At 33.1% G+C, this 27,541-nt stretch overlaps 1 protein-coding gene across 4 annotated transcripts in view; it reads right to left on the bottom strand.

Annotated features, from left to right (window-relative positions):
• IP3K2 (Inositol 1,4,5-triphosphate kinase 2) overlaps nucleotides 1-27,541 on the bottom strand; it is a 130,886-nt gene that overhangs the window by 60,311 nt on the left and 43,034 nt on the right. Inside the window, exon 1 of one of the 4 annotated variants that reach the window (XM_053752949.1) lies at nucleotides 26,787-26,936. The exons of 2 other annotated variants lie outside the window; for them this stretch is intronic. The gene's annotated coding sequence lies outside the window, so the exon portion shown is untranslated. Of the gene's footprint in view, nucleotides 1-26,786; nucleotides 26,937-27,541 lie in introns of those variants that run through there. One more of the 4 variants, XM_053752950.1, reaches the window with a different exon arrangement.

A 27,541-nucleotide genomic window follows, 5' to 3' on the forward strand; every position in this document is an offset into this window, starting at 1 on the left:
CAATTTAATCCCAAAGTTTTGTAGTCTTCGTGCGAATACGGGTCGTAATTTTATAATGTTCCCGCAGTTTAAAATATCCCAGGCAGTCTGTCTTATGTTTCAACATTAGAACGTTTTTTAGCATTAAAATATAATAGAGATTTCGCATCAACCTACATAAATCATTTACTTTTTATAAGTTAAACCTATAATTATTCGACAACTATTTGAATTGAACAGTTAAATAGAACTTCTTTTTAATTTAATTACGTGCCGAGTTATAGTTTATTCGCCGATACTTATAATTATAGTCTACACAGTATGTATAAACAGCTACCGTTTTTTATATTAATTAAAATATTCATAATGAGTACTTGTGAATGACACGAGTAGTTTTAATGAGTATATTTAAATGTGATTAAATATATAAATGGCTTGATTTTAAGACTTGTGATTTTTTTATTTTATTATTAGGGAAGACTCACTCGAAAACAAACAAAATCCTGCTAATTTTATAAATGCGAAAGTTTGTGAGGATGTATGTGTGTAAGTGTTGATATTCTTTCCCGCAAAATCTACTGGACGGATTATTGTGAAATTTGGTACACGGGTCGAATATAACCTGGAAGAACACATAGGCTACTTTTTATTTCCGAAATTCCCGCGGGAGCACTGTTTCCGTGACGCAGCGGCGCAAAAATACGTTTATTTAATATGACTTATTATAGAAACAGTTTTATTATTTAAAAAAAAAAGAAAAAATCTTTCACTTCATTTATTACTTTCAGTTCAGTTCTTAGTCCTTTACTGCAAAATTCGGATTATAAACATAAAATTAGAATTGTACATAATATATTGTTTTAACTAATTAAAACTAAAATTATTTAAATTAATTAACCTATAAATAGGTTAATTAATTCCCGCGGTTTTACGCTCTTATTTCATCGAGTAATGCACAATTAAAATTCTCACCTTTTTCAAAAGGGAACAAGCGTTTAAAGGCATAGTCGCATAGCAAGCGAAGCTAAACCAAACTGTATTTTATAGCACAAAAAACCAGCCCGAAGGAAAGCGGTACTATGACCGCTTAATTTTGGTTTGGTGGTACAGTTAACCTACGTTAACTGTACAATTTTGGTTTGGTGGTACAGTTAACCTACGTTAACTGTACCACCAAACCAAAATTGTGACTGACAAAATCGTACCCTGAAATCTTTTCACGCCCTTTTTGAAAGACTCCTTGTTGTTGTATATAGGGTAAACTACAGCTAAGTTCATTGTATTACTGGCAACACAAGTAATTTTTTTTTTTTTATAAGGTTGTTTTTCTAAAAAAGAAAATTTTCGGCTACGAACTCTGTCATATGTGTGTCCCAATTAATATAAAAATAAAAAAACATAAACAGCAGTCTTTGGAATTGGACAAGATCCCAACACATTATATATTGTTTAAGTAGGTAAGTACTCAACGTACACTGTTCTTCGGACACCCAAGATAAATGAAATTTTGATTTTAAAATAATATACTTACTAATCCGGTTAATTTTGACTTACGCATTTATAATATTTGTAGGATGGAAGTAAAATTTATGTTACTAAATTTAGTTTATGTTACTTTTCTGTCAGTTTATAAAATAAATCAAGTTCTCCTTTGCTTTAGCAATTTATTAAAGAGAAAAAAAAAAATAACAGTATTTTATTTAACTAATATTTCAAGATCCAGTCTCTTTGAAGACTTTATACCAACAAATATTGGTATTATGTGAATACTAGAACCATTCATATTAATATTTCTCTCAAATGACAACATCAATCTCAAATTTCAAATAATAAAATGAAAATAAATATATCAGGACAAATCACACAGATTGAGCTAGCCCCTAGCTAGACTTGTGTTATGGGATACTAACTCAACGATGCTTTTTTTTTTATAACAAATACATATACGAGTACATATAGATAAACATCCAAGACCTGGGCCAATCAGAAAAAGATCATTTTCCATCATGATCCGACCAGGGATCGAACCCGGGACCTCCCGGTTGACAGGTTGGCAGTGGCAAGAACTTTACTTTAGCTGCGTCTGTCCAAGATATGAAAGCTAAGCTAACTTCCAGGTATAAACAGGCTTTAAATTCGGTAATCAATCAATTATTTTCGACTGTGTGTCCTCGAGGTTATTTAGCCTTTCGATTTCAAAACTGTCTCGCATAATGTGTTCGTTATTTTTGTAATGTTTTCCCTTTTCATTTGCGAATATAACGTGTGATTTATAGTACATGATTGTAAAATTGCGTGGGTTGAGAGCCAGTCAGAAAAAAAATCTGTTAATCTGTAAATTTAACAAGTTGACATTTTTTGTTATATGTCACTGACTTTTAAATAATCAGACTTAATGTTGATTTGCTATAGTAAATTTTACATTGACATTAACCTGCGCGCCGCTGACGTTTAGACAAAATACCGTACTTTGCGTTCTTCTGCGCAGGTTAAAGTTAACGTAAAAGTTAACTGGTGCAACCCACTCTTATCTATAAGCCATTATCGTTAACTTGGTATCCTTTAACACCAATAATACATTAAAGAACTCTTGAGCTAGTCCCAAAGGTTATATTTTTGGTCAATCAACTATTTCTCATTTTGGATTAAAGCTGTATGAATGAATGATCTTTATTGTTTATAACATTATATTTAAACCTTTATTAGAAATCACACAATCTAATAGTGAAAACCGTAAAACATTCCGTGCAATTCCGTTTCTATGTTTATTGCGAACAGAAAGACAGACGCGGCAGCTTTAAAGTAGTATGGTAGCACAGTCCTGCAATTTTATCGTCTGCCTATAAATTGGCATATACAAGTAGTTGCACAATTTTTGCATAAGGCCGACTCTCAAGGAATGCTCGAGTGCCTCGAGCCTTGTTAATCTTCGTTAAATAAGTACTAACCTGTTTGTTTAAGGTTTACAAAGTGTTATTTTAGTCGTAAACACCGTAAGGCAAAGGGCTCATGCATAGATAAAATATATATGTACAGCTCATGCGATGAGATCGCTCGAAGTGATGTTTAAGCTAAAATTGCGCTTCTAGATTTTCCTAAACTAGCTACCCGTCCCGGCTTTGCTCGTGTAAAAACAACAAATTATACACCTAAACCGTACTCAGGAATCACACTATCTATTAGTAAAAACCGCATGAATATCCATGCTGTAGTTTTTGAGTTTGAGAACAGACGGACAGATGCGGCAGAAGACTTTATCTTATAATATGTACCTAAGGATATATATGTATTGTAGGCATTACCTAAAACCCTTACATGTCATGTGAACAGTTATGATGATAATATCTGCAACATGGTTCGTAATTTTTTAATCTAAGAGCAAATAAGGAAGTTAATATAATAAAATACCCGAAATGTTTCTTTTTTTTTAATAAACAAATAAATGAAAGAAACAAATGAAAGAAACAAATGAATGAAACAAATGAATGAAACAAATGAATGAAACAAATGAATGAAACAAATGAATGAAACAAATGAATGAAACAAATGAATGAAACAAATGAAAGAAACAAATGAATGAAACAAATAAAAACAAATTCACAATATACCTGTGTGAGCAACAGACAATCCAAATTTCTTTTCTCATAGGTAAAATTATTTAGCGATGAATGCATTTAGTTAATATTAAAATTACTATGTTATGTCGAAGCTAAAGATGAAACACAAATTGTGTTGTCGAATTCATCGCACACGTACCCTCATTGCAATAAGATGAATGGCGACGTTTCTCGAAGCGATAAATTTTTGCGATTGCTCGGTCTGTTGTTGAGAAAAACGCTAAAGTTCAGCGCAATCGTAAAATTATATGACTTTACACGATGACATTTGGAAAAAAAAGGTCGCAGAAACACGAATAGATAGAAGCGCCAAGGAAGCGCCGTAGTGCGGCGTGCGATTACCGCCCTATAATAGGAATATTGTCATCCCGTGAATATCGTACGGAGACAGTCAATAGACACAAACAGCATTTCCAAAAATTGTTCCCAGCCTGCCTTCCATCACCAGTCGAAACAAAAAGTTACAAAAATAGAAAAAATATCTTCTTTCATAGCTAGTTACCAAACAGTGAAAGAAAACTTCACTTGTTACGTAAGTTTAGTTACCAAAGTGGACAGAAGCGAAAAATCACAACCAAATCATACAAAATTGAAGGTTCAAATTTTTATTTGAGGTTTCGTTTTTGAAGATAAGCCTGCGGTGAAGTTTGTTGCGCCAGTTCTTAGCCTACGATTTGGAAGTCAGCGTAGACAACATTTTAAGGTTTTTTTTAACGTAAATAAATTATGTATATCATCATTAGTTGAATAAAGAATTTTAAAATCCCTGGGACTCCGGGGCGTCACATCCGACAATCAAATTACGCACAGATAAAAGAGAGAAGTTGACGTATCTTATTCCGATATCTGTGGAACAAACGAACGGATTAAACGAGTGTTTTAAAAACGACAATTTTGTTTTATAGCGCATTCAGTCCTTGTTTGTAGCCAAAGAGACAAGATTTTTGCGATTCTTAATAAATAAGGGGTAATGAAATTGATAGTGATTTATTTGTACAGAAACATTGGTTTTCACTTTTATCTTTATGCGATTAATTTATAAAATACTAGCTGCGCCCCGGGGCTTCGCTCGGGAATCTCAGGACAACAAGTGTTTATTTCTTCTCGTGTACCAAATTTCATAACAATTGGTTCTGTAGATTTTGCGTAACGGCATAATTCTCTGTTTCCATGTCGTTTAAAATAAAAGAACCTCTATGTTATATTCTACGTGTTTTATGTTTCATTCTAGCCCATGATAGGCAACGACAGCATTACCAAATGGTTTGGTATCAGGCCGGCGACTGCCGTTCATAAAACTACGGCCGAATCAAAGGCTTATTTTCAACCCTGTGTTTGAAGTATTACATCAGGGAATGTTAAATAAATAAATAAATAAATGAGGACAAACCACACAGATTGAGCCAGCCCCAAAGTAAGTTCGAGACTTGTGTTATGGGATATTAACTCAACGATACTATATTTTTATAACAAATACATATATAGATAAACATCCAAGACCCGGGCCAATCAGAAAAATATCATTTGCAATCATGACCCGACCGGGGATCGAACCCGGGACCTCCGGTTCAGTGGCAAGAACTTTGCCACTGCGCCACCGAGGTCGTCGCCTCGCGTATATGTTAACGGATATACGCGAGGATAAGAGAGAGAGTTTCTTTTAGCAATAAATCAAGGTGTCTTTAAGCAGGCTTCGAAAAAGTGGAGCACAATCCACAATTAGGTAATAAGTACCTTTTACAAGGCTCGTTGATGGATGATGGCGGGCGAAAGAAAAGCTGTTTTATCAAAACAAGAAAGCCGGGTTGAGTGTTAAGAGCTCATGTGCACGTCTGAGTGATCAATTAAAATGGTAGCTCGAATTTGAGAAAGTACATTATATATTTATATAAAAAAGAAACAAAAATATTGACTTTTAAAAGTCTCTCTCTCTCTCTCATATGAGCCTATCCAGCCCAGCAGCCATGCGAGCTCAGGATTCATTTTTCTACTTTGACTTTTAAACGTGTAAATTACATTTTATTTGTATTTTCATGAGTAATTATAGTTATATTCGAGGCTCCTTTTCGAAAAATAAGTAAACTCTTTTATTTCTTGTTTATCTCATATGTATAGTCACGACAAACTAAAATCTTTCAAGTTTTGTGAAAAAATTGTTACTCAACTTTAATTTTTTCTTGATACAAAATTTATTATTTTCAATTTAATTAAACTGTATAATGCAATGAAAGTTAAGGAATAACTTTACAATTAATACAACTTAATTAAACATTTCATTGAAATCGAAAATAAAAATATATTAACTGAGCGTGTCCCCTTAAAAGAACTGGCGCTCAAAACTTTGTTACAGTTTCTTTTTGACGATCGATCGTGATTAATTTTTTGTTTATTAGACCAATTAGCGGACACCTAATAGAATTATTTTCTGGGTGGGCTGAGCTGCAATGTGGCTAAAAATTTTGTTTATTTGTAAGAACTTTATGGTACGAAAATAATCCTACCCTAACTAATCCTATAATAACTAATATGATAAATGCGAAAATAAGTTTGTTTGTTAAATCTTCACGCTCTATTTACTCAAGCTTAATCATCTTAAAATTTTGCATACGTGTGGAAAGAAAGAAGAAAGAAAAATTGTTTATTTGATATCACAAACTGAAATCTAAATTAATGAATGAATTATACATGAATTAACAACCTGGGCGTATTTGTGTATACCAAAAAGGCCTCTCAGCATAATGTTGCGGTGATAACCGCAACGCTGGTCTTCCGAGGACACCAATACACAATTAAGATACATGTACAACGGCGGACTTATCCTATGTGGGCAAAATGTTTTTTTTTTAAGTTTTAAAAATTAAACGAGCACAATTTTTTTGTATATTTGTAGTCGCGTTATCGAAAACGACTGTCAGGACATGTCGTTGAAATCCTTCCTACTAATACGAGTATAATAAATGCGAAAGTTTGTGAGGTATGTGTGTGTTTGTTACTCTTTCACGCAAAATGTATTGGACACATTATTAGGTACACGGGTAGAATTTAACCTGGAATAACACATAGGGTACTTTTTATCCAGAAGTCCCGGGGCGAAGCTAGCTTATAATATAGTTGCTTACTGGGGTACAAAATCGATCTAGCTAAGTCAGTACTGACTGACTGCAGTCAGTGTAGGTGCATATATAACTTTGTACTGTACTCTGAGTGGATTCACAAGGGTGGCAATATTTATCATTTGTTATAATAATAATTTATTTATATTTTTATGAATAAATTAGATTTAAGTCTTCGCCATCGCATAAGGTTTAACGGTAATGATAGTTGTTAGTGAATTGAAATAAATAATTTTGTCGGAAGCGCATTTATGTACAATCAAATAAATAAAATTATAATTATACAGTTATTATTATTAAAAATTCAAATTTATTTCAAATTTTAATTTTAATTCAAATTCAAAATTCTTTATTCGATTTAGGACGATATATATCACTTATTGACGTCATAAAAATTACTTAAACAAAGTAATTTTTTTTCGCCGACTTCCAAAGCGCAGGTGAAGAAGAAACGGCGCAACAAACTTCACCGCAGCCTTTTCTCCAAGGACGTCAATTAACAAATATAGGTCTTATACATATATTAAAAATTAGGAGGACGAATTTACATCATTATTTAAAATGTTAAAATTTGTATTTCCTATATATATATGAGGATACTGCACCATGCTTGGTATGCCTTTTTACAAAGTACTTCTTTTATATAATTTCTAAATTTTTTGTCCGGCAAATCAAGAATCCATTTAGGCAATTTGTTATAAAAACGGATACAGTTCCCAACAAAAGATGTTCTAACTTTGACCAACCGATGCCCGGGGACAGACAATTTATCTTTATTACGTAAGGCTCTATCAGTGTAATCACCAACTTTTTAAAATAAGTTTTCATAATAAACACTATAAAAAAATCCACAACACGTTTCGTCAATAAAAATACATACATAAGTCAGAAATGGATTTAAAAGGTTTTATCAATTTAAAGTATCCTCCATTTTAATTCCACTGTATAAAATAGAATACATAAATTTCCATAGTTAGCTGTCACGTTTGACAGTTCCACTGTTTCGAACATGCGCAGTCACCTTTTCTCAAATACCAATCGATTAATTTCAGAGATCTTTAGATAAATCTTTTAAATACCCCCAGACAGGCGTACACAAATTGACATTAGAACGTATAGACCTACTTTGAACACAGAGTAGGTTAGTGGCGGAGATAAAATCTGTTTACGTAAATTTGATCACGTGTCACCTTTTCGATCTCAGCTTAAATGGTTTCCATTTTGCCAACGTCGGCAACTGAGGTTGCTTGAGAGCAACCCTTTTTTCTGTGTTAAAGAACCCTTCTTATTCTGTTTATCTCAAGAGAAAATTTAAGTATCTCCATGAGTCCCATGAACGCGTACTACGCTCCAATCAGTCACTAGCTCTTTTTATTTCCCTATTCCGCTCCGAATTTATGTCCAGATCGTTCACTCTTCAAGCTAGTCGACTCTGGAACGCCTTGCCTGATGACATTAGACATCTCTCTAACAGATTCTCCTTCAAGAGAAACGTTCACAATCACATCTCTGATTCTATATTAAAGCAGAATTAGACGTCTTTCTCTTACTTATTTATAATATTTGTATGTATATATTTATGTTTGTATTAAATTTTATGTAGGTATACTTTGTATTTTATTTATGTATCTATTATATGTATTCTATGTATTGACTTTTATTCAATCAAGCACCTATTGCTTTAGTCTTTCCGTTTTTCCCGAGGGTTGACTGGTGGAGAATGCTTTCAGCGTTAAGTCCACTCTATTATACCAATTTTGGTAAATAAAGTTTGAATAAATAAATAAATAAAATAAAACTTCACGCAATAAAAAAATACAACTTGTATAAATAAAAAATCTTTAAAACGCACTGTATAACCTTTTAACATATTATTTGCCATAACCATACAATGACTTTCAATAAAGCCACTTTATAAGAAATCAAATATTTTCTGACAATGAAACGTCGTCATTCTTTATTCAATAAAATAAATAGATAGCAAAAAACATTATTTAATAACCACAATAACTATAAAAGAAAGGAAATGCAAAAACGCAATTACTTAAAAACTGAACTGAAACTGAATTAAAACGGCGGCCTTTGCAACGCAGTAGCACTAATAGTGAGCTAATAAAAAATACATGTACTAATTAAAACTTCCCCAATGATAGCGCTTAGCCTCTGCAATACTTCTCCTCTATAATTTAAGCAAATAATTCATTAATTTTATTGCTTCTGTGGTCTGTCTCCGATCGAAGATAAACAGAGAATGAAGCCTATTATAACTCATTATGTTCTTTTTACGAATGCCTTCGTGTGTGTGGTTCCGCCCTAGAATACGACCAATCCATATCCTCCCGCGGATGTCGTATGAGGCTACTAAGGGACAGATAGTCTAGGCCATTCTAGGCAGCTGATGGTAATAACATTCCCAAGGAGGATTGACGTCAAGTATTTTTTATTTTAAGGTTCGCTTTTCGCCGAATTTTAAGGGTCGCTCCGCGGCGTCACAGCCCCGTCACAGCACACAATCCAATTAGAACTCGAACACAAATTAAATTTAATAACAAAACAGATAATAACATGTATATTCTTGACCTACATCACGTTCCACTGCTGGGCAAAAGTCTCCCCTTTATTTTTCCATCGATCCTTGTCTCTGGTCTTATCCATCCATGTTTTGTCGAAATTCGTAAATTTTAAATATCAGTTAAATAATCCAAATATATTTTAAGTGTCACTTAAGAATAAGAATTATTTATTTCTAGAAAATAATTACAAGCATATAAAATAACAAATGATCCCACAGTAGGCCTGTGTCATGTGCACCGAGTACAAATCGTTACAATTTAACAAACAAAAACATTGCGCGACAAAATGGAAAAAAATATATATATCTAAATTAATTTGAATCAATAAATAAATGGATAAAATAAGATAAATGCAATTCAGACTCTCATTATACTATAATAGTTGATTTTATCCTTTTAATATTTATATGACTTTTGCGCTATTTATTCTAACAATTTCCACGGGAAGTTCTAGAATTATCTAAAACATATATAAATTGCAACTATTATACAGATGATAAATGCTTCAAAAATAAAGTTAATTACGTACATAGTTCGATATTAATAATACACCCGTCTAGACTGGCGTGTACAGTCAACAGCACCTCAAGCTACCCTGCTAGAACCACTATGGTGCGGTAATAGCGGCGACTTTGCAATGAATTTGTGTAGGTTGAAGTGCTGTTGACTGTCTATCCATCAGTATTTATTATATTATTATAATAAGCATTTGTTATCATTAGATTGAAAGAGCTTCCGTCTTAATAAATTGAGCTTACATCTTATACGTGTTATGACTAAACGATCAATGCGGTCAAACCTAGTTGCAGCCGGTCTCAGCTTACATATAGGTCTAGCCGGAATGATAACGGCTAAACCTAGTTTTAACCCAATATAAGCTGGCTAAACCTCGGTGTAACCATCTGCGACCAGCTTTAGCCGTTAGACACAAATATATGACGTAAATATCAACATAGTATAGTTATTATTTATCTGTCCTATTGAGCTATATCTTTAAAGGTTGTTCAAATATGTCTCGATATGGCAAATCATATTAACGTTTGTTTTTATTAAGGTGCTTAAGGCTGTATAATTCGGCAATAAATAATCGCTTTTATTACCGACTGTTAATCTTAAATCTATAAAAGTTATTTTGTTTACTTAACCCGATTATAAACATAATGCTAATTCGTTGATTTATAATTTGTAATCAAATCAGACTGGCGTGTGGGACCACACGAATAGGACCACGTCATATTCTCCCGTGGATTACGTACGAGACAACAAATGGACTACGTTAACAGCTAATAGGCAACAATAACATTACCAAAGAGAGTTCCCATCAGGCTGGCAGCATAGTAACAGCATAACGAACACTGGGCTTGGCTGAGGCGTCACAGCGCCGTATGTAACGATGGATGGTCTACGATAGATTCCGGGGATGGCAGCGTACGTTTTTGGAAGAAGGAAGGGAAGATTTTTCCCTAAAAGTGGGACACAATTACAGGCTAGATGAAAATATAACAATGTAATCAACATTTTCACAGACAGACAATTAGTATCGCATGTCTTAAAGAAAAGCATTTTATTTATTTATTTATTTTGTTGCCTTTCAGTTCGCGGCCCGATCGAATTGCAATCCTATTATTGTTTAATTGTCTTTTTATTTCTCTAGGGTCGACGTAATAAAATATTTTTGATTACCTATCCAATGGTCGACAATTGTTAAAATTACTTAACAGCCACTATGCCAGCCGAGCGTGCCGAATCTATACTATTATTATAAATAGGTAAGCGTTTGTGAATTTGTCCGTAACTACCGAAGCGATTTCATAAAATCTTTCACCATTAGAAAGTTACATTATCCAAGATTGTTAATAAGTAGTAAGCTATATTTAAAATCTCAAAATTCCCACGGGAACGAAGCCCCGGGCAATATCTAGTACTTGATTTATAGCACGCTCGACCTTTTTTCGGTTTGATACTCTCTTCTTTGACGCAAGGACTCTTCTTCGTGGGCCGGGTCGTGAGGTTCCCTCTATTATGGTTGAGCTACGCGATGGCTGTCCCATGCGTCAACTCGTGAACGGGTGCTGCCAGAGGGAACTGGTCATCTCGTTTCTCATATATTTTCATGTAAGTTAATTGTGTTTCACATCGATATATATATATTATAATCAGCACTCGGATCACAATCATAACCTGTTTTGATATACCTTTTGACTATGTACATTATGTACTTTTATATATTATTAGAAAGAAAAAAAAACATTGTAAGAAACAATAATGGTAAGCCGATCTGGCATGATAGGGACCAACACTGTTCAAATGAGTTTCTTTCGGCATTTCTTCTCAGCAGTGGTCGTTCCGAAATGCCAGTAGTTTGTAGCTTGTGAGAAATAACTATAAATATAAACATTGACGAGAAAAAGTGCCTGTGAAGGTCTAATTTCTGAATAAATGATTTGAATTTGAATTTGAATTTGCAATAAAGAGTTTGTAATAAAGTTGAGTCTCGATATTGCCTGTACGCCTGTACATGCGACAATATGATTAGAACCACGCTCCGTCTACCCGGAACCTTTTCAATACCGGATACACAGGGGTGTGGGTTCAATTCCCGCTCGATTCCAGACCTTTTTCATTACATAATTATTTTTATAAACTATGTGTTATATGTATAAAGCAAACCCATTAAGATATTTTACTTAGATCGAACAAAATATCTCGCTAAAGCTAATAGCCGGCGGAATGTCTCGTTAACCGGCAGTGCCGGCACGCAGTTTGTTCAAATTCAATTGATAAAGCCATTTAGAGCTTATTCGACCTAAACTGATTAATGTTCATATTTTTGTACAGTTTTTTTTATATGGATAAATCACACAGAGTGTGTTAGCCCCAGAGTAAGTTCGAGACTTGTGTTATGGGATACCAACTCAACGACACTCAATGGCACTGCTTGATTGTATCATTTAATTGAGTATTATAATATTGTAAATATTAGTTATGGCTCATTATAAGTAAATGTAAATTCTTTTATGAGTAAAATTCTTTAGACCTAATGACATTATATTTTATAACATATACAAATATACATCCAAGACCCAGGTCAATCTGAAAAAGTTAATTTTCCATTTTGTTCAGTATAAAAAACTAGATTTTGTCCGCGGCTTCGTCCACGTGATTTCCCACGGGAACAGTTAGGTACCCTATGCCCTTCTCCATACTTCAAACTACATGTATGCAAAATTTCAAGAAGATTGGTTGAGTAGATAGAGCGTGAAGAGGTAACAAAACTTACTTTTGAATTTATAAAATTATGTTATGACATATATATATATATATATATATATATATATATATATATATATCGACGTGAAACACAATTAACACACAAAAATATATGAGAAACGAGATGACCAGTTCCCTCTGGCAGCACCCGTTCACGAGTTGGGTCAGCCATCGCGTAGCTCAACCATAATAGAGGGAATCTCACGACCCAGCCCACGAAATGTTTATATAATCTGTGCTTCCAAGTAAATTTTATGAACGTGAAATCTGTTATGTAGATATTTTTAAGTTTTATATTTGCTTGTTATATAGGTACATAAATTAATAAATACTGTGCCTTTTATCCCAAAACCCATATAAGGGTGAAGCTCCGAGCACCAGTTTTTGTTCCCTCTCTCCTCTCTCCAATCTTCTTGAAACGTTTCATACGTACTCGTATATAATTAAAGTACGCAGAAGGACATACGCTTCTTTTCATTCCGGAAAAAAGTACATTTCCCATAGGAAAATCACGCGGACGAAGACGCGGGTAAAAGCTAGTTAGATAATAAAATAATACAGACAATAAAAGACGCTAGGGCCAGACTCCCATGACGACATTTGCATAAAAATAAAAATGCAAAACCGTAAAGAGCGACATGAAAAGGCGGCGTCATGAATAACCAAACCTCTCGCAATTAAGACCTTAATTCGAATTCAGAGAACTCATGAATAGTGCAAAAGATGTCCCCTTAATTACATTTAATTCAACATTTAACTGTTAAATTATAAAATCCCTCGCCATCCAAAAATACGGTCTGGCATAAATTATTTCGGCTTTTTTTTTTACTCCTTATTACAATAAATACTTATTACTGCTAAACTTCATCACACCAAATCTATTAGATATACATCTTTAAGATGGATTTTAGTGGTCTAGAGGATGTATTTAGACGAATTTACGAAAATTTAGAAAAGACAAAGTATCTTTGTCTCAATTTTAAAATCCAAAATTGACTATATTATTATGACCTTTATCACTTAAACATGATATGCGTGGGCGCATCATAACATCGGCTAAAAACAGAGCGTTCAAGATCATTTGATATGTCACATAAGACGATATATATTTACAACTTCCTATTTTCCTGCTGTTCAGATGTTGAAAGCATTTTTAGTGGTGTTTGGTTCCCGCCCTCTGGGGCGGAAACCAAATAACGGAGTGGTCTTATTCTGATAAGACCACTCCGTTATTTTTAAAATCCTTGAAATCTCTAAATCACAACCAAACCTTTGAATATTATAGGTTATCTATTATTTCATGTAGACCTCTGGCTTTATGACATCATAGTAAATCCCAAATCTCACGAGGAAGGAAGAAATTACTTTAAAAAAATATCTTAAAATCAAAAGCATTTAGTAATACACACAAATATTATCATTAATTAAATTTTCTTTATCATTCAATTCACGAGTAACTTGGCCCAAGATCGCGCGCGGAATGTCATACAAACCCAGTCACACACAAAATACCAACAAATACTGAATAGCAATACATAAAGTCCAATTAATATCTGACCATTTACGTCCACATTCCTTACTTCATTCGCAATGAAAAATAAAGCTATCATACATTTTCTCATATGGCAACAATCGGCTATTGATGTGTAGCACACCTATTACGGTGTTGCCATAAATTTAACTGAAAAGGTACACGACAAATTGTGAGAATAACTCCAATTTGATGAATATTGATGGTTTGGGCTACCGAAAATGATTGGCGCTTATTACGTGTGACTTAAAGTTCATATTTGTACAGAAAATTGGATAATTTGAGCGCGCTTTACATTTAAGGCGAAGTCTAATCGTATACGCACGCAATTTAACAGAGTCGATAAAATGATTTGCATTTTGCCACTTTCGGGAAAAATCTAGTGATTTATATCACAACCATATGGTGGACTGGATATTGTCTGTGGCTTTTCCCGCGAAAAATTAATTCTTTAATACCAACTCAACTCAGACACATGCCGACGCGAATGCGTAGTTTGTATGAGTGCGTATATTTACCGCAATGAAAGATAAATAAATAAATAAATATATTAGGACAAATCACACAGAATGAGCTAGCTCCAAAGTAAGTTCTAGACCTGTGGGAAGGGGTCAAATACGACAATGTAGATCAGCAATGTTTACCGAATCCGATAAAGTGCTGCAAACTGTTTGGCGGCCGCGTGGTGCATAAAAATATGTCTATGCATTTCCACAGAGCAATCGATGCTACGTAAGGATATCCTTTATATTTGACGACCTCGGTGGCGCAGTGGTAAAGTGCTTGCCTCTGAACCAAAAGGTCCCGGGTTCGATCCCCGGTCGGGTCATGATGGAAAATGATATTTTCTGATTGGCCCTGGTCTTGGATGTTTATCTATATATGTATATATTATAAAATACAGTATCGTTGAGTTAGTATCCCATAACACAAGTCTAGAACTTACTTTGGGGCTAGCTCAACCTGTGTGATTTGTCATAATATATTTATTTATTATTTATTTATTTATTGCTGCTGAAAATCTTATCTTTGGTTAAAATGTTTTAACAATATCATAAATTATTCTATTTCTGGTAAAAGATTAACAAAATAATACAAATTTATCGCAGGACACATGGGACCATAAAGACATGCATCAGTTTTTATCGCGTTCACATGACATAAACACGAAAAAATATGTTCCGCGAAATATATTGCTGTTCTTTATATCTTGCAATCATCCAAAAACATGATTTTCTCTCGACTTGTATAATTATGTGAGCTACACACAGTCATAGAACATTGGAACCATAGACAGAGCAAACTGTAGACATTGTCAACTGTAGATATTTTTCATTTCGTTCATACAAGAAATGATTCGACACGATACCTTCTTTAGATGTACGACAGAACCCTTCATCTACGAACGATTCGCCGACAGAATGTCTCCTTCAAACGCCCGATGTCGAAACATTCTGTCGACGAAACGTTCGTAGACGAAGCAATTGTCGGAGATCCGTTTCAGACTCCAGGCAAATATTAGAAAAAGTGGGTGTTCTGTCGTATCAAGAAGTAAAACAATTAGCTGTAGAGAGAGAGCAATGGAATAAACTCCACCGACAACAGCCTCGCTCTTAATTTAATGTTATGAGAAAAACGTATTAGAAACACGAGAAGAAACGGTATAGAGTGATGGTATATTTTAACCCTAACCGTCTGCCCGATTTTACAACGCCTAGCCGTTTATTTTTCAGAATTCTTTATTACAAGTCACATGTTATAAAGATGTCACTAGCTGACTGTGAGTGCAAAACATCAACATATCTTATGAGATAAGGCGGGAAGATGTATAGACATTATCTAGGCTATAGTTCGTTGTCTGTAGACACTAGAGTATCGGCCATGATCGTTGTGAATCAAAGTACATTGCAGGGTTTTCATTGCACACGAAGCTCACATTGAAAACAAGCAATAATTCGATTCCGTCCAAAATCGCCGAATAATCAGACAATATGCGATCAATAACATACTCGTAAATTGCCGTAATTAAAGAGGTTTAAGGAAAACCTTTTTTTTAACAACTTTATGCATTTAAAAAATGAAAGTTAACCTTAAATATGCATCGTACAAAGAAATTAATTATTATTTTCCTGATGGTAAACACGACAATTTGTAGTTCTCATTCGGGGAATCCATCTGCACCTTATAAAGCAGTATCGACTTAACATTGGTCGGATGGTTAGCATAAACGATTAATTAATTGATTTCATTAACCGAGACCGCTGCGGTAGATCTTAAGATTTTTTACGAAAATCTAAAATCTCCTTCGACTTATTTAGTCAAAACTGCGCTTTTGTCGGTGTCCGTACGAGGAATATCTAAACCATAAAATAAATTTGCGGTAATGTAGATTATATTCACTACTACATTTAGCTACACTAATTATACACTGTGTTTAGCCGACACTGGCGTGAGAATGAGGCATGAATAAAGCGATTAAATGAATGAACGACCATTAATTCAGTCATTCATTCATTTAATCGATAGAACGAACGAACGGACGAGCCATCGGACGAACGAACGAATGAATGAACGATTTTTATTGCATAAAATGTGGTACATACAATGGAATTGATAGCCTCCTTTCATTTTTGTTGCATACAAAACCTGCATAGCAAATAAATAAAGAAATATCAAGTAGATGGTATGTATGGATGGATATTACACACCAGTAGGAAGCTATATTATTCCTTGGTTACTTCTCATACCAATATTTCCGCGGGAACGAAGCCCCGGTACGCAGATAGTAAAGGATCATTGTTATTATCTTATCTATTCCAAACACAATGCTTCTTAATGCTATTTAATGCATGATGATGATAAATGAATGACCAACCGATTTAAATCATGGATCATCTGACTTTCGTACTGTTTAGTCACAGGTTAAGAAATCGTAAAACACAAATTCAAATTCGAAATTCAAATCATTTATTCAGAAATTAGACCTTCACAGGCATATTTATAGTTATTTCTCACAAGCTACAAACTAACGACATTTCGGAACGACCACTGCCTGAGAAGAAATGCCGAAAGAAACTCATTTGAACAGTGTTGGTCCCTATCATCGCCATATTCGAATAAAAAAACCATACTTCACTTTTAAAACACCTTTAATAACAGTTACAAATATCATTTCTTGTGTCCAATTTGGCACCCAGTTTCACAAAACACTATCACAATAAGACAGTATGAGATCGCCGAGATAACATCGGACAGACAGACAGACCGCCCGTTTGGTTTAACACCTGACGGTTTGGGCTTTCAAATCGTGAGTCGTGATGAAACGAGTCGGCTTTGTTTCGTTTGTCAGTTTAAGTGTGGGTTGCACCAATCAACTATGACGGTTAACATTGTACGCCATTTTGTCTCAACGTCAAAGGTGCGCAGGTTAAAGTCAACGTCAAAGTTGGAACAAAAAATCGGAACGAATTTTTGTTATTATTTCAAGTATATACACTCTGAAAAGAATTAATAAACTAAAGTATATGATAATAATAAACTATGTGAAATGCCAGTAACTTTAATAATAACAATTCGTGCAACTTTGGTTAAGTTTGAGGAGCCAACTGAAATAGTTTTTTTTTTAATTTTGTAACAACACACAAAAGAACTTTACTTAAATGACGTAGTGGATGTTGAGTGTCCCGCAAAGTGTGATATATTTTTGGCCGAAGTGATTATTGTCTAATACAAAAAAAACACAAAGCAATGGACACCAAAAAAATACTCTATAAAATTCTTTGAAATATTCAAACTCAAAAATAAATCTGTATTTAATGACCGAACGAGCAAAGCGAGCGAGGTCTACAAATCAACTTGGGGCAAAAATACATTGTTTGTATGTATTTGTTTGTAACGCGTTAACTTTCGAACCGTGGGTCTGATTTTGATGAAATTTATAAGTTATGTACGATCTGTCAATAGAATTTTTAAGTTTATGGGGCATCAAAATCGGTTAAGTCGTATTTTGAAATATTAACAATTTTGTAAAAATTCATTAAAATTTATTGGATTCGCGAGGTCCGTGGCGAATAACTAGTCATAATATCGTTGAAACTAAACCTAATTGCAATACACAAGCCCATCAGAAATATGAATCTATCCTATACCCTACGCTTTTCTGAATCAATGATACAGACAAAAGCTCAAAAAGCTGGAAGTTATACCATAATGCGTTGGGACATTAAAAAAATATTTGCTACGTGCTTCTTACACATACCGTCACCCGGATTCACTCGATTTTTCAAGTGATTTCACTTTAATGATCCACATAATGATTTTAATTCGACTCATTACACGTGGACCACATTTTGGAGATTTTTTATGCTAAATTATTTTGAAAAGTTGTCGGATTTTTTCAAGTAATCATACTTATACACGAACCAGGCGCAGTGCAGTTAACTTAAGTCCTGCCTATCAAGATTAAATATTGTAAAAGTAATTTAGTTGCCGATTTAAATCTATATATTTCGTAAAACGTAAGATACAGTTATCTGGCTTTTAACTTTTTTTTAATCAACAGTTATTCTACAAGGAATAAGCAAGAAAGAACAAGAAAATTTAATATAACGAGAATTTACTATTTCGATGGGAATTACATAATTTAGACTTGTATTGTAATGGCTTACGCGTCGAGAACTAAAGTTTATTGAATTTGCAAACCCACTGGGAAAATTTGGCCGGTGTTTACAGCCGCCCAGAATTATGTGTTTTATTTAAATTTTCGTAAGTGTGTATGTTTGAAACGCTTTCACGCAAAATCTACTTGACGTATTGACATTAAATTTAATATATGGATAGAATATAATCTGGAATAAACTGAAATTACTACGCAGCTAGTACTTGATAAATGTGAATGTTTATACGAGAAGTGTTTGTTTATACGTAACTGTTTGCTTCGCAAAAACAGCCACCATATTAGATGAAATCAAACCACAATTCTATTGTCTTTGAATATAACAACAATAAGGCGGGACGAAAAGCGAACGAATGTATAAAAAATATTTGATAACTGCTTATGATGAGGCAATATAGCCAGAGAGAGAATTTTGAAGACAATATATACTGTTCGTTTTAATCGTGTATCAATCTGCAAATATTTTGCAATTCCAAAGAATTACTTAAAAGTAAAAATAATGATGTGGTGAGTTATGTTCCTATGCTCCAAGAAGATTTCTACTTATTTTATTTATTTATTTAAAAGACTTTATTGTTCCAAGTAAAAACATACTTATAAACAAATGGCGAACTTAATGCTATAAGCATTCTCTCCCGGCTCACCATTAGGAGATACAGAGAAAAGTTGTGCGGCGCAAAAATATCTTAAACACAAATAAGTACTACCACATACTAAAATACATTAATAACTACATATATAAACTTATATACATATAATAAAATGCATTAGAGGATTATAAAATGAATGAAAAGATAACACTCAACGGTCTAGTTTAAGGCACGTGGATCCGACGGACACAAACACAAAAACTAACGCAACACACCAAGAACCACACATTTGAGATTATAAATGAATAATTGCAAATATTTACAAGCGCTGGGAAATAAACCCAAAACCTCCAGATGTTGCGTGTTGATGGCCGCGTGTTGACCACTCCGCCATACATATTGAAAAACTGAACAACAAGATTGCTTAAGTAGAAATATCTTTATTAATAAAGATTCATAAAAAAACTAATTTGCGTCGCAAATGCCATATAATCGAATGATTGTAAAATAAGTACTGGTTATTAATACAGGAAAAAAGAGAGCAAAAAAATATTATGTGTAAATATCATACATAGTTAATATGTAAATATGGTTTACTGATCTGTTGACGCGCCATGGTTGCTTGACATTATTTGTAGATTAGATTAAAACACTTTTTTAATTGAGGAGGTCGTCCCTGTTATACAAAATATGACGGAATATTACTCTTAAAACTTTTATTAAAGTATTTATTGGAGAATTAGGTCGCAGGGTATCAGAAAGGCTAAATGATAGGCGTTCTGTATCGTATCTGTCTCAAAAAATCTCCATCGCGATACAGCGGGGCAATGCAGCCAGTATAATGGGAACTTTTGAGCCAGGTATGATGCGCTGGGGGCTGTTAGATTAACAAAATATTTGACGAAGCATGTGGCGGATATTTCAAATTGTATGTTATTCAAATATATTTAGTGTTAAAGAATTTTGAAGACACGTATGCCGAAATAACTTTAAAAATCCTTACTAATATTATAAATGCGAAAGTAAGTTTGTTTGTTTTATTGTTACTTCTTCACGCTCTATATACTCAATCTTCTAATTGTTTTTTAATTAATCTAATTTGCATACATGTAGTTTTGAAATATGGAGAAGGACATAGGGTACCTTCAATCGCGAAAAAATAACTGTTCCCGTGGGTAATTTACGCGGACGAAGCCGTGGGCATAAGCTAGTAAGTACATAAATTAATACAAAAAAGATTCATGTAAACAACGGCGTACGTGTCCCACGTAGGGATCATTCATCATTGTCATGTATTATTTATGTATTTATTTATTCTAACTTTATTTACCACATTGGTATAATAGGCGGTCATGCTAATAATATTACCTACCAGTCAATAAGTATTTGAATTTTGCTATGACGGGGCTTTACTTGTCATATTTTTAGTTTAGTTTAGTTAATTTCCAAACAATATATATACATTGTGTCCATAGCAGTGGTGGTGTAATGGTTAAGACGCCCGCCTGTGGATCGAAAGGTCCCAGGTTCGAATCCTATTCGTGTCACATGAGTTTGTATACCAATCTGACTCATGTATAGTAGTTTTCATCGACCACCGCTTGCTTCCGGTGAAGGTAAACATCGTGAGGAAATCTGCACACTGGTTGATTCTTATTAACTTGTGCGTGAAATGGAGAAGGCAATGACAAACCACTCCATTAATAATGCCAAGAAAGTTGTTGTGTGTGTTTAATTCCAAGTAATAACCACGTCCCTCAGCCATGAGGAATACGACTAAGAAGACATTGTATCGTTAGAATTGTTAATAAATACATTTAAATTAAGCTATAGTAAAGTATATTACTAGACAAAGGCACGCATGTCAAATTTAAGGATGTCAAATTATAATTATCACACAAATAAATAAAATTGAAATGCAATAAATAATTGAATAAGCAATTACATTATATGAAATGTCTGTTATTAACACTTTGGTTGATTAGCGATCGCTAATGATAAACGTGCCTTGTGATCTATTTTCTGTTTTACTTAAAGTCTGTTTTGATTAAAAGAAACACAACCAATTTGTCCAGAAGTTTACCCGTGTATCTTCACAAATGATTCAATTACTAAATACCTGCAGGCCTACCATCAACTTTCACAGAACGATGATTCCAATGCAACTCAGTTCAATTTAGGAACCTAAAATGAATCGCATTCATACAAAAAATTAAGTCGATGGTACGAATTTGCGATGCAGTTCAGTTTAGGTCGTAAAGTGGATCGCGTTAAGAGATGATGGTAAGCCCCCTGACGTTAAAAGTATATCATAGGTATCATGTTTCGATGTCAAAGTTTCAAACGTCGTCGTTAACTTATAAGTTACTATAAAAAGCTCATGATCGAAGCTCTATATGGTAATCACACCTGTTTAGTATAACTGAAGGCAGACGATGAAATCTGAGGGTCCATTCAAACTATGTATGTATGTATGTACCCACAGAGATTTTGCTACAAATGCTTCTTATTTTCATAAACATATATTTTTTTTATCTGTTTCAGAAAAAAAAGTTTAGAAAATTTTATATAGTATAGAATATATATTATTTAAATCTTCTCTTAATTATATCAGAGTGTAGTTTAATTGCCGGCGTGCATGCGACATTACGGACTGCGTGTAAGCTGCAGTTGCATATAAATCATATGCACAATTAATGGGTTCGCATTGACCTGAGAGAACACGCCAACTTGGGTAGCGGATCTCAGGAGGTCCATACAGTTTGATTTGTATCTTTCATATGGACTTAGATAAAAATAATTACGAATATTAAAATATGCGTAGGAGTTGAAGACCCTAGGAGCGCACTGCGCTTAATGTTAAATTGTTTACTGTCCTGATTTACTGACACGGAAAAATCAGACATTATACATACATATACATTATACATATATTAGGACAAATCACACAGATCGAGCTAGCCCCAAAGTAAGTTCGAGACTTGTGTTATGGGATACTAACTCAACGATACTATATTTTTATAACAAATACATATATAGATAAACATCCAAGACCCGGGCCAATCAGAAGAAGATCATTTTCCATCATGACCCCACTGGGGATCGAGCCCGGGACCTCTCGGATCAGAGGCAAGCAATTTACCACTAAGCCACCGAGCCGTCGAATTATATTAAGAATCATATATAACACATGCGACATTGGAAACTTAGACGAGTCTATAACTTCTAAAAAGACTTCTAAACTCGACAACGATGTACACGCTGGTTTGCAGTCCCTTTCCATAAAAAAATATAACCAAAAATGCATAGATTTCTAAGATTATTTCTTTACCGGCAAAAAATGTCCTATATCACTCGCCACCCTTCTAAAAATCCTCTTAATTAAACACTCAAATTCCACGTGAAAGAAGGACATATAAACAAAAGCGCTTTCACAATATTTAATGATAATAATGCTGACCATCACAGGTGCCATGCGAAGCCACGAGACTCAGCTTGTATTGTATTGAGAAATAAAGAATCGTATACGGTACGATATTCATATAAATACATGTTTGGTAGTTAAGTGTTCAAAGTCTCATGTGATTCGTAATTCACAGCAACGAAATATAAAATTGTCAACGATTCCCTATTAAGAACATGAGATCTCTTTCGATACTGCGTCATAAAAATTTAAAATACAAGCGGTAATGTTCAGTAATAAATAATGTTATGTATGGATTTATTCCAAGGACCACAGCTCGGTTACATCAGGCTGATGTTGAAGGTTTTGTCATGGAAATTGAAGACGGCGGTACTATACAATATAGGAATAGCACTGCTTACGTGGTAGGTGATTATTAATAGACAATCGTTCTTTCTTATCGAGTATAATATTACTAACACTTGTATCAGATTTAATTCAAGTCACCTAAAGGTATCTTGCATAAATATTAACTATATGGTTTAAAGTAAGAAAAAGTTTTGATAGTTAATTTTATTCACTAAGCTTGATGTGAACATTTGCGGATTGCGAATATTATGAAGCGTATTGCGGATTTTCTTATAAAGAAAACTAGCTTTTTCCCGCGGCTTCGTCCGCATGATTTTCAGTGAAATATTTTGATTCTTTAACTAATCTGGTTTCCCCCATACAAACATTGAAACCCCTTTTTACCCCCATAGTGGATGAATTTTGAAAAATCCCTTCTTAGTGCACCCCTAGACCACAAAAGGTTAACACAGGTTCTAGACACAGCGGTTTGGGCTGTGCGTTGATATGTCGGTCTTCTTTTATATATATATATTATTACTTCTTTTATATATATATATATATATATATATATATATATATATATATATATATATATATATATATATATATATATATATATATATATATATATATATATATATATATATATATATAATAAAATATTTTTTCGCTTCCTTAGTAAAATGATCTAAATGAAACTGAACTTCTGATAAATATGATCAAATTCTTGAAGTAAACTGTCTGTAAATGTATCTTGTTTGTTTCGAAGTGACGTCTGAGGAAACAGGAATTAAAATATTTATATATTATGAAGCTACTACAAAACGTTCGACACTATAAAATTTTAATGGCCACTTATTTTAATTAAACCATAGATTATATTAATGATAAACTTAATAAAATTATAGTTAGACTTGACATGTAAGATGTCACCACAAGTCGCCTTCAAAATTTTATCTTTAACCTTTTATCACCAAGATTATGATTACGCGATGTCGTTAAACAGGTTGTTGTAATGTGTAATGTATATACTTATTCCTTTGGGCCTAAGCCTGGTCTACACTCAACAAGCGCAAATTTACAATATATAGACAACAATACAATATTATTATTTATCAATATTCCCATCAATATATTTAATTATTATTTTCAAAAATAAGTTAAAAAGCATATGTGACATGTATATATATTGTTTTATATACAAATATGTATTGTTTTGATATACAAATGCATTTAAACAATATAATATTTAATAATCAGACTCAATAAATCAAAAGTAAAAATTCTGTAGCACTAAATAGATCAAACATTTTTTTCATTGTTAATTATACAAAATGTTTTATATTCCTTGGCTACCTTATTCTTTAGAAGTTAGTTCACTAAGCTATAACATAATCTATATTCGTTTAATCGATAATATTTGTTTATAACAAAATCAACAATAGATACTCCAAACTTCAAGACACGCACGCATCAGCTTAATGAGCTGCTGAAATTCTGACCACGATAGTGTAACTAAAATCGATTAAAAATAAAATAGTTATATTGAAAATCAATTTTGTTTTAGTAATCAATGTAACTCGGAGGTACATATATATAGTACTCAGGACAAGCCACATGTGTGCAACATAACGTATGTGTATATTTGAGTAGGACATATTTATTGGTTATATGTTGCTGTATGACGTAAATGATTGCTGATGTGGATGGAAATTTATGGAACTTTTTGGGGGACACGGCTTTTGCGTCATTATATCTTACATTTTAATTTAATGTATGTCTATAATGCAGTGTAAAACGTATAGTGTTTTATGACAGATGTCGAAAAATGGCGGACTAATAGAATTGCCACTAATTGATATCGAAACATATATACAAAGGATTGATCCTTTGTATATATGTTTCGATATCCTATCCTAATTTATAATTATATTTAATTGTTTTGTCATTGAAATGGCAACTTCATGAAATTACATGATTTTTGTGTTGCCTTCATATAATAAAGTTTAATATACTACGTTTTTATATACTTATGTATGTTAGTTTAATATACTCACGATTTAGTTTAGGTTATACAAGGATTTTTATAAATACGAGCTAAGATAGGCTCAATCTTGTATTGCACAAGTTATGTGGTGAAACCTAAAGATTTAAGTATTTATTTATTATTTCTGTATAACAAAAAAGAAATTAGGCCAACTTTGCCGCCCCCTAAAATCTGCCGCCCTCGGCTCCAGCCTTCGCAGCCAACTACTGGGTGTATCATGAGGCAGTAGTCAAATTACTTTATTAGATCGCATTAGCTTATAAATAATTAAAAATGTTTCTTTGTATACCGGCAGGTATCCTATAATGAAAAATCTAGTTTTTCAAAATAGATTTTCGTTTAAATTCCATTAGGTATTACTTTTTCTTGTTAGGCTTGCAAAATTTGAAAAACAAAAAAATAAATTTCTATTGAATGCAATACAATACAATATATTATTTGAAAAAAAAATGAAAAATTTTTCATTGTGCAATCTCAATCAATATCACAAATAAACAATATTGATTTAAATATGATTTCTATTAAAGCCTTATTATTTTTAGACAGATATAACTCAAACTGAAAGAATCGATTAACATCTCGATATTTAATCGATAAGCCGCAGTAATTAGAGCCGCCAGCGTGAAGTAGATCATAGATTACTTCAATCAAATCGAATAAAATTAAACACACCATAATTTTTGATACATTAATATAGATTTTAGCGTCTGTATTTAGTCGTGCCAATTTTTTAGGTCCGTACCGTTTTTGGATTGTGACTCCCATGAGTCATATTTATAAAAAATATTATATTATTTTTAGTAAGGTATCAATATGAGTTGTATTAGATAAAATCCTGTTTGATTGCATTAAGACTTTTATTATTAGTATAGCTTTAAGTTGAAAGAAATATAAATTTTTAATTTTACTTTTAGAATGTTTATAATTTACAATTTCTGTCAGTCTGTTTGCGATGAACTCAAAAACTATTGTAAGGATTTTCACGCGGTATTCACCAATAGATTCCTGAGAAAGGTTTAGGTGTAAATTTATTATATTTTTACCCGAGCGAAGCCGGGACATGCCGTAGTGGCAAATATATCAGTAGGGAGACGAGAATAGAATAGCAACAGTTGAAAATCAAAGAAAGGTTCAAATTGGAAAATGTCTCTCACTGAAGTAACATTTTAAAATTGAAATATCATTTTTGTTTATATAAACTATTTTCAATTTATATTTTCTTACGGACAGGTATCAGTTCTATGACCCTAAGTAAGTAGGTATTATTTAAAGCTGTTAATATAACACGTAGAATATTACGTGTACGTATTGAATACAGTCATTGCAATTGAGCGTGAAAATTTTGGGACAAGCAAAATTGATTGCGCTAAAAACATTCTGGGTACATGGAGATCAGTCCCAATTTAATTGTGTCGAAAAACAGAATATAAAAGACAATTATATTTTAGGGATAAAAATCCTTTTAGGGTAGTTGAACGAATATGTTAGGCAATAGCGACCATAATTATTTTTGATCGACTCTAAATAATGGATGAAATATAAAAAAACGGAACATTACTCAACATTTATCCTCTCATACATCAACATTTCCTACGGAAAGGTTTCAACACGATATGTCACAATGTACCTTAAAATACCTTAAAAATATCACACGCACATATCCTTCGAACGGCACTATAAAACACTGACAACATTCACATCACTAAATTCAATAACCGATTATTCGATTGTTTTAATCGAGTCACCATCGATCACAGTGACGTGCACGCGAGTGAGTTGTCGTGTCTCTACTGAATCGAATCGAGTCTTGGAAACTGCGGTCGTAATATAGAATGATTAATGTACAGAAATTGAGTTTTCAAATTATCAGCAAGTTATGTGTATATTTCTGTTTTTTTTTTTTCGTGTAATTTTTTAATGTCAAATGAAGCAACAGTAAAATGTTTCTGCCGTTTATACAACATAGTAGTGTTGTAACCATATCGTTGATTAATGTAGCACTCGGAATAAAATTAAAATACTTTTTTAATTGAACTTTTTTACTCGTGTAACATCAGATAATATCAGGAAACCAAATTACGAAACTCGTGGCAAACTATAGCATTTTGGTTTTTAGTTTCGGTAACTTGATTAGGAAAAATATGCATATACATAAAATATATGTTTGCTCACGTCTAAGAATAATTGAATTTTATTTATTTTTATTTATTTATTTCATACATTATATCTTACACCATCATTACAGGAGCTCCCAATGCAATAGTTAAGATCTAAAATTACACATGGTTTCTACCATAGCACAATATATACAATGTAGCTCTTGTGAACTCTGTCGAAAAGACAACCAAATAAATCTATTTGAATTGCAACTTCGTTTAGGACTCTCTCAGCG

The sequence above is a fragment of the Plodia interpunctella genome, chromosome 12 (genome assembly GCF_027563975.2).
Source record: "Plodia interpunctella isolate USDA-ARS_2022_Savannah chromosome 12, ilPloInte3.2, whole genome shotgun sequence".
NCBI classification, from domain to species: Eukaryota; Metazoa; Arthropoda; class Insecta; order Lepidoptera; family Pyralidae; genus Plodia; species Plodia interpunctella.